This window comes from Falco cherrug, chromosome 2 (genome assembly GCF_023634085.1).
Source record: "Falco cherrug isolate bFalChe1 chromosome 2, bFalChe1.pri, whole genome shotgun sequence".
Lineage (NCBI taxonomy): Eukaryota > Metazoa > Chordata > Aves > Falconiformes > Falconidae > Falco > Falco cherrug.
In genome coordinates, this window is record NC_073698.1 from 67,870,128 (window position 1) to 67,882,699 (window position 12,572).

Below are 12,572 nucleotides of genomic sequence, written 5' to 3' on the forward strand. Positions count from 1 at the left end.
AGCTGTTAAGGTAGTTCACTGGGAGTTTGTATCTGGTGCCTTGCAAAAGTCACTTCAGTTACTGACTTTACTGTGAATATCTACATATACCCCAATCTCAGCATAAAAATACTTGTGCATATATTTGTCCTTCTAGAACTAACCGAACAGGGCTATGAATTATGCCTAAAAAGATGCCACTGAGATAAAAAACTTATAAAATAGTAATGGAATATAGAATTTTATATAATGCCAACAACTTTAGCATGATTCTTGGCATAAGCCATTTAGTGCAATTTCATTTGTCTGAACCAGAATGATATTACAAAGTGAATTAATAGAACATTAGTACTGAAAAGAGAAACACTTCTTCCTTTGAAATATGAAGTGCCACTAACTTGAGATGAAACCTGAAAGTCAGTGAATAATATATGGGAAATATTAATATTTTAAATGTATCATATTTAAAATTGCTGTGAACTTAAACAAGGTTTCACATCAAGAAAAAACAAGTAATTCATTTTAGGTTCCAATTTTATGTGCAATATTTTACAAATGAAGCAATTCACTAAAGAAGTGAAGTCAGGTATGTAAGCATATTTTGTTATTTTGCACATGAAATACGGTCATTATGGAATATGAATTTAATTTGGGAAATGATAAAAAAGAACATTTATTTTATTTTTCTACTGTGCTGCAAGGAAAACATTTTTAAGTAGCTGATTAATGAGATGAAATGAACTGATACAGCCCATAATACCTGCACGAGCTTTTATACCTCATGAAACCGCACCACAATGGGACCTTTATAAAAAGTATGAAGTCAAGTAATGCAATCTTATTTTAAATTTAGAATGGGAGTTGATATGATTCAGCTTGATGTTGTAAAAAGTGAGCCCTCTGGCACTTGGCATTACATTACTTAAAAATCACTTCTGCAAGGAAAGTTAGCGCAGACAGCGTAGCAGGGCTGATGCCCAGCTCTACAGCTCAGGGGCAAGTCGTGGTGCCACCACCTGCCTTGCCGTTGGTTTTAGCAGGGAGAAAGCATAGCCCTTCGTCTTCTCCTTCGTACAAGGTCTGTTGACTCCAGTGTTTCACTGCCCTGCTCCAATGAGTGGGTGCAGCTCAGCCCCTGGCAGCCAAACCTTGTGCTCCTCAAGATGGGCCAAATCCTGCTTGTCCCAATCATTGAAGCCAGCTGGAGTTTTGTGTCATAGGAATGAGCAGGATCTGGCCCTCAGTCCACACCCTGGTCTATCTCCATTGGACTTTAATATCAATGGAGGGGTTAACTTTGTGTTTATTTGATGTGGATGGAGTTAGGTCTGAGGGCCACGGTGACCTTGCCCTTATGCTTAAGCCATGTGAGGGTGAGGTCCTACTCACCCTGGCTGTGGTGGACCAGGCCAGCAATAACTGCAGTCGCTATATGCGATACATAGGATACATATTGACTGGGCATTTTGAACAGTTGCACAAAAAAAGGTGCCTTTGCACCAATGGAGAGTGCTGGGATGCGTATGAGCTCTGTAGAAAGGGCCATTGCGTGTTCAAGGAAGGACTGAGTCTGTCATGAGGACTGTAAGCGCTTAGGAACTAGCTTGTTGAAGGACAGCAAAAGTCTGGTTAGTCCATAGCCTGATTCCCACCAGGAGCTATTCACAAGTGCCACAGAAGGCAGCAGCTTGTTGTGGGTGGGGAGGGGACATGCTTGTCACCTTCTACACAGCAGATCTCTTTCTGGCCACTTTTGCCCAAAGCCCTGGTTTGCTATGATTCTCCCAATTATCTCCAATTAATTTCAGTAGCTCGTGTTTGTTACGAATGCCCAGTGCCCTTCTGAAACTCACTGCAAATATTTTAAATTCAGAATAACTGTGATGGGGGAAACCCCCCTGCTTTTCCTTTTTAAACAGTTTTACCATTTTATCACCGTGTGTTTAAATATACATTTCTTTGCTGTGAAATAACCTTCCTTTCCACATTTATACCCATATGCACAATGCTAACTCATAGCAGAAACAACATTTTAAAACACTGTGTCATGCTTATAGGATAATTATTAATCTTGTCAGAATAAAAAGCATACTAAAAGTACTCCATACAAAGGTTTGTGCCTTAACGTTTTTGAAAGTTTTTTTTTTAAGTGATCAGAGATGTCATAACAGAGAGAGAAACTATACGATATATAGCACATAGTAAAAGTATATGACTCCTACAGGACTATTTAGAAATATACAGATTATTTTTTCTCCTTTTGGTAGGCAGATGAAAAGGTATGTTTTTATTTTTATTCCTGCTTGTGTCTTACAGTTCTATGAAGATGATGTGAAACTACAAATTCCAAATTTTAGTAGCTATGAATGATATCAAAATAAGGAAATGTTCATGATACATATCTGGAGGGATAAATACACAATAATCATGCAATCTGATAGCAGAAAGAATAACTATTTGACAATAAAACCAATGCTAAATACAAACAGAACAATATTGTTCTAGTGAGAAATATAGCAAATAAAATGATACAACAAAAAGATACTTTTTCAATAGAAGCTCCCTCTATGTTTAGATTTTTTCCAGCTGAATGTTCCTTTCTAATGTATTGTGACCATCGAGATACAGTTAGTGAAAAAGTTAGTCAAAACTTTTCTGTCTTGATTTTCATATCCCATATCTACAAATCCAAAATTGTAACCTGTAGCAACCCCACTTCATGTTAGGAAGGTGATTTTTCTGTTGGTTGCTTGGGTTTTGCTTGAGATCTGATTTTGCATGCTGTGACTTGTGTGCTGAAATTGCTGGGGTATGTGAGCAGTGTTTGTAGAGTTATCTACTGACTTTGAGCAGGAGAGCCAGCTTTTTCATACTGGGGGTTCACATAAACACAGGAAAGGGGTAGTGCAGGAAAGGGGACTATTTTTCAAGAGCACTGGACATTTACCCCTTCATTTGACTTCAGTGAGAACTGTGAAAGCTCAGTATTTAAAAAAAAAGAAGAAAACGGCCACTTTTCTTTAGAAAGTCAAACGTGAGCATCATATCTAAAAATGGTAAAATGTTGTTGCTGGAAATTTCTGGTTTTATCTTTGCATAGGTTTAGCATCAGCCCTACGGATGTAAAGCACAAACCTACCTTTCCCCATGTGATAACTGTTTGCTCTGCCTTTTCCTTCAGCGAGGTAGGAGAAATGATTAAACCACTGCCACCCTGAAAAAAACAGACATCTATAATAGAAATTATTGTTCATTACTCAATTAAGAAAACAAGAAGTCTAGAATCTGCATAGGCTGTATTCTGATTTTAAATGCTCATGTTTTGACTTTCTGAAAGTAGGATCTTAGTACAGAACTCTTCCAGCTATTTCTTAGCACCGTTAGGAAAGAATGATATGCAAATTTTAAAGACCTGTTAGAGGGACAGCTTTCTGCATGGTAACATGCTGAAACCTAAGGGAAATACAGCGAATGTTTTGAAGAGCAGCCAATGGTTGGGGAGAGGAGAATATGCTGTAGATGCCTCTCTGCTTGTGAACCCCGTAGCAGGTTGTGTGCACCTGGGGTTACGGGCTCCTCTTCAGAAGAGGAGAAGCAGGAGAACTAAACCCCATTACCGGTTATCGCTTAAAGTCTCCTCAGTGTGGCACCATCAAGTTTTGGGATGAATTTTGGCTGGATGATGTCAAGCTGGAAGTGGGAAAGGGACCCAGTGCAAAGCTCAGCCTGCCCCTGGTGCCCGTACTTGGGGGATAATTTGTTTCCTAGTGGTGGGTGAAGCCATGACCCTCCTCCCAGCAAAAACCAGGGACAAGCCACACCACGCCCCCCGGCAGGAGCTGGGGTCCCTGGGGCAGGAGTGGTGACCCTCTTTGTTGTGCCCAACCCGTAAGGACAGGGCTCCCCTCCACATCCCAGCCCCAACTTCACTCTTTGGTTTCATCTCTAACAATGCTGCTAGGTTTTTATTTCATTTTAAATCCTGGCTTCGTCTAGAAACGATTGGGCTGTGCTCAGAACCGGCTGTCTTGATAGGTTTGAAATTCCTGGGAAACCTCAATACTGGCATTTTTTAAACAGAGTAGGCAAAGCACACTGGAATATTCATCGGTGAAACATTTTAAAGGGGCACCATCACGTTGTAATTTCATCTGTTAAAATATATTGGCTAGGGGCAGTTTGGGGGAGTTGCAGCAAAGCCACAAGTGTTCTTTGCAATTTAAGGCTTCTGTGTTTTAATTATTTCTATTTTTTTTTTTTCTGCCACTGTGAAAGATCCCTGGAGACAATGGGGGCTGTGACACTGAGGAACAGGTTATCCTGGCTGCGCAGGGAGCACCATAAGAAACACAAAGTGGACACACAGAATAAAATACAACACATACACCCCCACTCCTTCCCAGTTTCTCTAATTTCTGGCATTTATAGTAGTTACATTACATCAGCAGTGGGTAAAAAGAAAAAAAAAGCAGACGGAAATGTGGTCCCTAAACTGACAGAGCCTCTAAATTTGCTTGAAGAACTATCTCAGAAAAAAGAAAAAAAAAAAAAAAGACATACTACAGTGTTCGGTTTTTTATTTGTTTAAAAGCAAATTTATGGAGCTGGCCATACACCAAAAACTGGAGAGTTTGGTACTGCAGTTGCTTTGGTGTATTTTTCCGCATTGTAATGGGCTACAGGGAGACAAAGGAGAATATGAATATATGGCAGCTGATATTTAGGTTTGGGTGACATTTTTGCTTGTTGTAACTGTCATTTTTAAAAATCCATTTTCCTTCTATCATGCTGTTGAATCACAGCAGACGTTGATGTAGAAAAGCTGGAATTATTTAATAACCAAAATTAGGAGTGATTTTTGTACTATATTTCTCATTACCGACCTCTCAACTGATGAAGAAGTCTGAGGTCCAGGCTAAACTCACCCATGGGGTAGAGCGGGCTGTTAAGGAGTGAGATGACAGACGGACCCCTTCCTCACCCCCCCCGACTGGTTTCTTTATAAAGCGGTAGAAAGCAGACCCTCTCGTAGAGCATCAAAAAGGAAGCTCAAGCATGACACTGCTATCACACCTTTCATGGTATGTTTTTTTCAGGAGTCTGCCCCTGATTTTAGTCCAAAGGAGCTGCTTTCGGGAATTGCGTGTCCGGCTCCCGTGTTTGCCTGCTGAGGAAGAGGTATGCCCTTTGTCCCTCACCTGCAGATGGCTTGGATACTTTTACTTTTCCGAGGCGAGCACTTCCCAGTGGGCTGCATTCAGAAAGTGCTTTTCGTAGCATTAGTACGGAACCAAGTTACAAAAGAATATTAATCTAATACATTCCAAAATTCAAATATGTGTGATTAATAAGCATTATTATCTATAAATAAGGCTCTAATGATACTTTGGCAGTGTTGTAAACACAAGAATCAGAAGCAATTATTGTCATTATTGTTCTGCAAGTACTTTCCATGAATACCAAATGGATATTACTGTCCAGCTACTTGGCACATAGAAATCCTGTAAAGAAACAGTTGTCAGTCAGTCAGGTCTGGCTGGCTGCTGTTAACTACGTTTGTCTAAAATGCAGCGTACCTAAAGACAAAGCCTGCAAGCTGTTGAAAGCAAGATGATTGTTGATTTAAAAAATTCTTGTCTTTTGCAACCCCCCAGCTGATGTTAAATAAAGCTGTGATATATAAAGGATAAATAAAGTTCATCTTGTGAGATGAACTGTTTGTGTGATGGCTGTGATTAAAAATGGAAATGGATTCTCTGCCAAAAAAGCTGCCCTTCTTTGTGTGAAACCCACAAAGGTGAGAATGTCCCGGCTGAAAGGTGGTGTGAAAATAACGACAAAGACCCCCCCCAGCCATTAGAGGTAACCCATGGCTAGTTTTCAAGGATGCGGGATGAAAGGGGCATTCATTCCCATCACGTTTGCCTCTCCCCACTTTGTAGCAGTCCCACAGACTCGAGTCACGCTGGTGGCCGGGTCCCACTCGCTGTGACACCCCCACTTGCCTTCCTTTGGCAGTCTCACCTCCCTCACCAAACCTCGCCACTTTAGATGGTGCCAGCCAACAGCAGCATTTTGTGGTGGGTGTCATGTTGTTCTTCAGATGCCAGGGTGTCATCGCGAGCGGGAACAGTGTGGGTCTGACTCTCCGAATCTGCAGAAAGAAAAAGAAAAAGGAAAAAAACAACAAACCCCAAACAGTAAGCTTTACTTTCCAAATGTGTTCAATTCTTCTTTCCTCTCCTTGATATTTGGGGCGTGCAGCACCCTATACCATGTGGTTTAACATTTTGTTCTCTATTTGTAGGTCAACATTTCCATGATTAAACTTCATCCTTTATTCAGCCTGTTCTGGCTAGGCTTTGCAGCACATGTGATATAAGCTGTTTTCACAGCTAGTAGGCCAAATCTTACTCTGGGTAAGGGAGCCAAACATATGTGACTGAGTCAGACACTTAAATCAGCTCCCTGGTAAATGGGAGATAACTCCAGGTGCAGTGTTGAACACTGAGAACCAAAAAAGTGGGAAGGGTGGCCAGCATTTTTCCGTGTGGGAAAGGAGACATCCTAAGCACACAGACAGTGAAATCATAGCCCTGCCCAAATTTTGGTCTCCCGCATTTGCCTGAGGGTACTCGTCACTGGAGTCATTGGGAATCTTCCCATTGACTTTGGTGGGGTAGGGGTCAGGCAAACCTGAGGCAAGCTTGTGCAGGAGGGGATGAGGTGGGAGGAGGCGAGGCCCTTCTTGGAGACCTCACCTTGCACTTGCAGCGTGCACAAGGCGGCTGCTGGGGAGACACGGAGCACCCCATTACGGCACTGCATTTCTTTCGCTCGCCCTCTCTCCGTCATCCTTACCGTAGCTGGCTCATTTACTGACTGAGGCTGGTGACTGTTCTTTCACCTGGTGGCAGGTATCAGTTACTCTAACATAGGGTTGGACCGGGCGACATCTCCTCATAAATCAATGGAACAATTCCTGGAAGTCCTGGCCACCCAGAGTTAGCATTACCCAACCCATTAATCCTCTGTGCAGAGGATTAGCGTTAAAGGACTCTCTGGCTGTGTGGCCAGCAGCCCCCCTTCTCCCGTCCTTCTTTGCCATTGCCTGGTAACTCTGGTAAGTAACAGGAAAGCCTACAGGGCTCGTTAAGTGCAAACGGAAAAGCCAGATGAGCAGGTGGGTGTCGTGTATGATGCAGAGCTGCTATGTTACTGCTGTGTGGCATTCCTACCGTCACCAGGGCTCGACTGGTCCTGGCTGTTGGGCTGCTACACAGCAAGTACCAGGGTTGACTAGAGTGAATAGCACAGGAGAGCTCCTGCAGCGAGGACACATTTTCCTCAAATGAGCAAGGCTGTACCCATCATGTTGCAGAGAGAGGACTGCGCTTCATCTATTATTTGGTGATAAACTGCAGCATCACAGAAGGGGGCTGGCAATGAACAGTTTCCCTCAGGAACAAGCCCTTCCAGAGCTCCACTCGGGCTGACTCCCTCAGCTAAAGAAAATAGTGTTGGCAATGTAGACAGCAGGACTTCCAGTAACTTTTGGTTTTATCGGGTTTTTTATGGCACCCATCCTTTAGCTTTTTTTAATTTGCTTTGATTTTTTCAATAGCTTTTTTAATTTAGAAAAAAACATCTCCTGCCCAAAACTAAATCTGCTTGCTAGATATTCAACGGGTAAGCTCAGATAATGAATACTGTGGCTGTGTGAGCACTGTGTTACCCACTGTTTAGAAAGTCCTGTCCTGATAACACACATGGTGGCACGCAGGATGAAGTGGATGCACTACTCTGAGGCTTGAAGGACTTGCCTCATGGTTGGGGTGGTGGTGAGGGGGAGGATCTGATTGACTTTTCTGCCATTGCATTGGGAAGAAGAGTCTGCTGGCTACGAGAAGAAAGTTGCAGGTGCCTTCAGTGCTTGTCATGCGGCTAGGGGATGCTGTCCTAAAGTGAGACACAGATGTAGAAGATCTGGTCTGGTCTGGTCTGGTCTGCCTAGGGACATGAAATGGTGCAAGGCAGAGCAACAGGGGGAGTACCACGATTCTGCCCTCACTGGTGTGAAAGTTAATCGAGAATATGCTGGAATAAATCCACATGTGCTTCAAAGACACATCGGTGTCAAATTAGTGGAAAGGAGAGGGGAATTCAGGCCAGTAAGATCTGCTGATAGGGTCAAGTGACCTCCCTGTCCCTGGGTCTGCCTTTTGGAAACACAAACTGCACTTTGGTTTCTCTTTTAAAAGTGTCAGCCAAATTGTGATGCTTACAGAAAGCAAGAGGAGCAGAAGGAGATGGGAAAGTCCTGTGAGCAGGGTGTGAGAGGACTGCACGGCCGTACAGTGATGTGAAGCTGAGGAAAAGCAAATTAAGCTTTTGCTCTGTGGTTATGTAGACAAAGGAAGTTAAGTCACCCTTTTCTTATGCTTAAATAACAGTCTCCCTCTTCCACGGTATAAAAGATCTTGGGATCACACAGGAATGAATTAAGACCATGGTACCAGATGTCATTTCAAGTTAATGAAGAGACAGTGTATTTTGTATTATCTTTTCTCTTGTTTCGGATTGTTCTTTTTTGGGGTTGATATTACTGTAAATAAATACACTTGTCTTTTGTTTCATTTTCCCCTTGTGACCTATTTCATTTAATTAGAAGGAAATGTATAATAGGAAATGAGTAGCATCACACTGGGCTCTGTCCAAAGCCTGTGAAATCATCAGGAATTTTTCCCGGGCTTTTCATAAGCACCAGACCTGGCCCAGCAGAAACGAGGGGCTGTTTCCACCTTATCTGGAAGAACGTGTGCTGCCAGTGTCAAAATATTACAGTCCTCCTTTTAAGATCTGGCCCAGATACTAGAGGATTTTGCTACTGCATATGCCTCTCTCTGCCACATGTTTCACATCTGCAGCAGCATGTTAAAGGATAAAGGTTCCTAAAACCTTGACTCTGAATATACATATAAAAAGAAGATACAAATTAGGGAAAAGATAAAAGATATTGATGGAAGTACAGGAGATGCTCTTTAACATGCATATTATTGACTCAATAGATTGTTACAGCTTCAGAGCTATTAGGGTCTGCTGTGTCAATGTGTACTTAGGGACTGTTTAATATGCAGATGGTTGACATGACAGACCGAAGCCATTACAGTCTATCATGTCAGGGGGGATACATGAATACGCACTTTGCCAACACTGTAAAAAGTCCATTTAAAATACAGTTGCTGTGCATACTTAGCTGCTTTTTAAAATAATTTAATAGGTTTGGTTCTTTGGATGCCCAGAGACTACGGAGTCTGGATATATCAGCAACAAAATTTATTTCCAAATTAAGCCATTTTCCATGTGGAATGTGCAGGCAGGAGGACAGGGTGTAATCTCAGATACGCAGCTCCTATCAAATCTTGTAAAATTAGCTCCTGCACTTGTGCATGTGTAGAAGAGATCAGAATCTATCTGTCGGCATGTGTCTTTTTGAAGAATATAGTTTTGTCTTTTTGAGGGGTAAGGGAGAATGTCGTCTCTTTTTTCATTCAAATAATCTTCAGTAGCAATTAAATAGCTTATGCTACCTAAGAGATCAGTTATTACAAGATAAGCAGCATGACAGTTTGGAAAAACTGAATAAGTCTTTGATTATTTACTAAGTTTTGATATCTGCTATTTGCCTCAAAATGCTAAAAAGTGAAGTATAAGATACAAACATGAAAGGCTCATTTGATCATCATAAGGAAAGGAATCAGTAGTTTTGCTTTTCTTTTCCTCAACAACTTATTTTTTATTAAAATAGCAAAGCCAAGTGTTGTGTTTAATAAGATATATTTTTTTCATTTGAATATCAAATGGAAAAATACAATTAAAATATTTCTGCTTTTACATTAGTTGTAGGCTATATTTCAACAACACATATATCTAAGAAGCTCAGCATACACATTTGGTATATATTAGATGCTTCTAACAGATGCCCAGACCTCTTCCCCTGATTTTTAATGTTCTTTTTTATGGCAGCGATCCAGGGACATTTTAATTTGCAAGCCTGTGAACTTGGAAATAATACTTGTAGTGGGGCATTACATCTAGTCCACATACCCTCTGAGCTTATTGTCTTGTGTCACCTAGCTCTGATTTTAGCTGATCTTCTGGGCTGAGGTGCACCGTGCAACTCCAGCACAAAATTCACAGAGCAAAAGCCCCCAGCCTTGCAAACAACAGTAACTGTGCGACGTTGCAAAGGCCTTTCCTCTTACCTGTGGGACAGTTGGGGGGCAAATCTTGCAAAGGCAAATTTTCAGGCAAATGTGATGGTTGATTTTCTGAGGGCTCTTTTTACTGCCTGACACGAACGGTGAGACCATTGGGGCCATTGGGTTGTGGTGGTCACGGGTAGGACAAGTGCCAGGAGGCAGAAAGCGTGGAGAGGACATTTCCCATAGCCCATCACACATATGCTCCTGGTTCTTCTGTGAGCTCTCTGCAGTGACACAGGGAAGCCAGGAAAGGCCTGGGGGGGTGGGAATGAAAGAGGTCCAGCAAACCCTAGGCAGCGGCTGCTTCTTACAGCTGAATGAATTCACCCTGTGCTCCAGGAGAGGTCCCGAACAGGAGATGCCTGTCCCTGGGCTGAGTTATCTCTGCAACCAACCAGCAGGAGCCCGAGCTGCAGAAAAACATAGCATAGCCTCAAACAGCACCAGTGCCGGTGGGAAAGGTGCGCTTTGCTTCCTCCCCAGCCCTGGGAAGATGGGTGCATCCCTGTGGTTGCCTCTTGGCAATGGGTGGTGACCACGGCTGCGAGAGCAGCAGCCCCTGCACCCCTTCCCGCTCCACCTCTGGTCATCCGGGGGGGGCATGTCTGGCTCCCCAGGATTCTGCCCTTCTGGGTCCCTGGAAGCTCCACATCCCTCTCTGTGTACCCGTGTGCAGGGAAACATCAGCTGAAAGAAGATCGTACGAGGGTGCAATGCAAGGTGCTGCGTTACCTGGTGCTAATCAATAAAGCGAAAATGTAGCTTTTTGACAGCACTTGTAATTTTGACTATTGCAATGGTGTGCCATTTCTTTGAATGCAGTATGCTTCTGTGCCCCATTAAAGGATGGCTGGCATCGCTTTCAACTATTCACAAATGCTGAGATGTTGAAAAATGTAACATTTACAAAAGATACATCTGGTGTATATTTACAAGGCTCAGGAATCATTTAAATAGTGCCTGTGCCATCACCATATTAGGAAAAAAGTTAGTCCCAGCCCCATATGTGAAATCAGTAGTCAAATGTGTGCTGGTTGAAAGTCCACTGATCTGATATAGTATTTTGGAGTATTAAACGTAAATGTGCCATACTGGGTGTAATACCTACATGTGTACACCGGTATAACGTGTGATAATTGCCCATGTGCACCTGCTTCAAACTATGTGGTCAGGAGAGGATTGTGGGTTTTGAGGGGCAAATGTGTAATTTTTTATTAAAGAAGAATCTTTGGCTTCTTGCTGTGAGAAGTCATCGTATTTTTCCCTACTCTTCAATGAGAATTGTAAGACCTGCCTAAGAATCAAGGAAAAAGACGTTGAACAGCTTCCTTTATATCACATAACATGTTGAGGACAAAAAAGTGTTTGTCTCCTCCTGCCAGTGCAATACCACTTAGGCTACATTTGAAAACTATTTTTTAATTAATGTGATGGGTCGTGTGGGTCACCACACTAAGGCAGGAAATTCAAGGTAAACCAGATACTCCCTTTCTCAGTCACACAAACATGAATTAAGCATGTAGCATCAGACTTAATTTCAATTTCTAGGTCTGTAATTGAATCTAGCTCAATGTGAACTTTTTTTTCTGCACCGTCACATTTATATCTGGATGTTAGTGACATTATTTAAAGCAACAAATCAACCTATAGGACTGTGTTCAGCTATACTTTCTTTATGTCATTTGACAGTAAATGGAATAAAAAATGTTACTTTTCTCTAGGGGCAGATTTGTTAAAGGGTTTTCATCTTTTGTCAAGATATTTAATCTCGGAATGTTACAAAAAAATTGCACAGTTTGTACAAGTGCAGATTTCTGCATGCACAGTTTGCCTGATTGCTAATTTGGATGAACACGCTTAGGCTTAACACAGGCGAATGAGGGAGGAAAGATAATTTTTGTGTATATCCTTCTGAGTCAAGTGTGAGTCCCTGGACTCTAAGGGAAGCAGGTATCCACTTTTGGGGCTGAAGGCTGTCACTCTGGATTACCCCATACATCAGTCTCAGTTCATGCATGCCAATGAGAACAAATCCTAACAATGAGCTGTTGAGTGATGCCAGCAGAAATGAACGTTTCTGAAAGCTTCGGGGTTTTGGAGAAAGCAGCTGAAGCCGACTCTGCAGCGTTCACCACTGCTGACTAACCAAAGGAGGGTGAGATTTTGGCAAAAGCCTCCCACGTAATGGACAATTTTGAACACACCTTTGTTTTCCAACGGGCTGAGTAAAGCTGATACGGCACTATAGAATTAGGCCAAAATGCCCAACCGTGTTATTTCCTCAGAGGGGTTCACTGATGGAACGACCTATCCAAAATTATTAGTGCT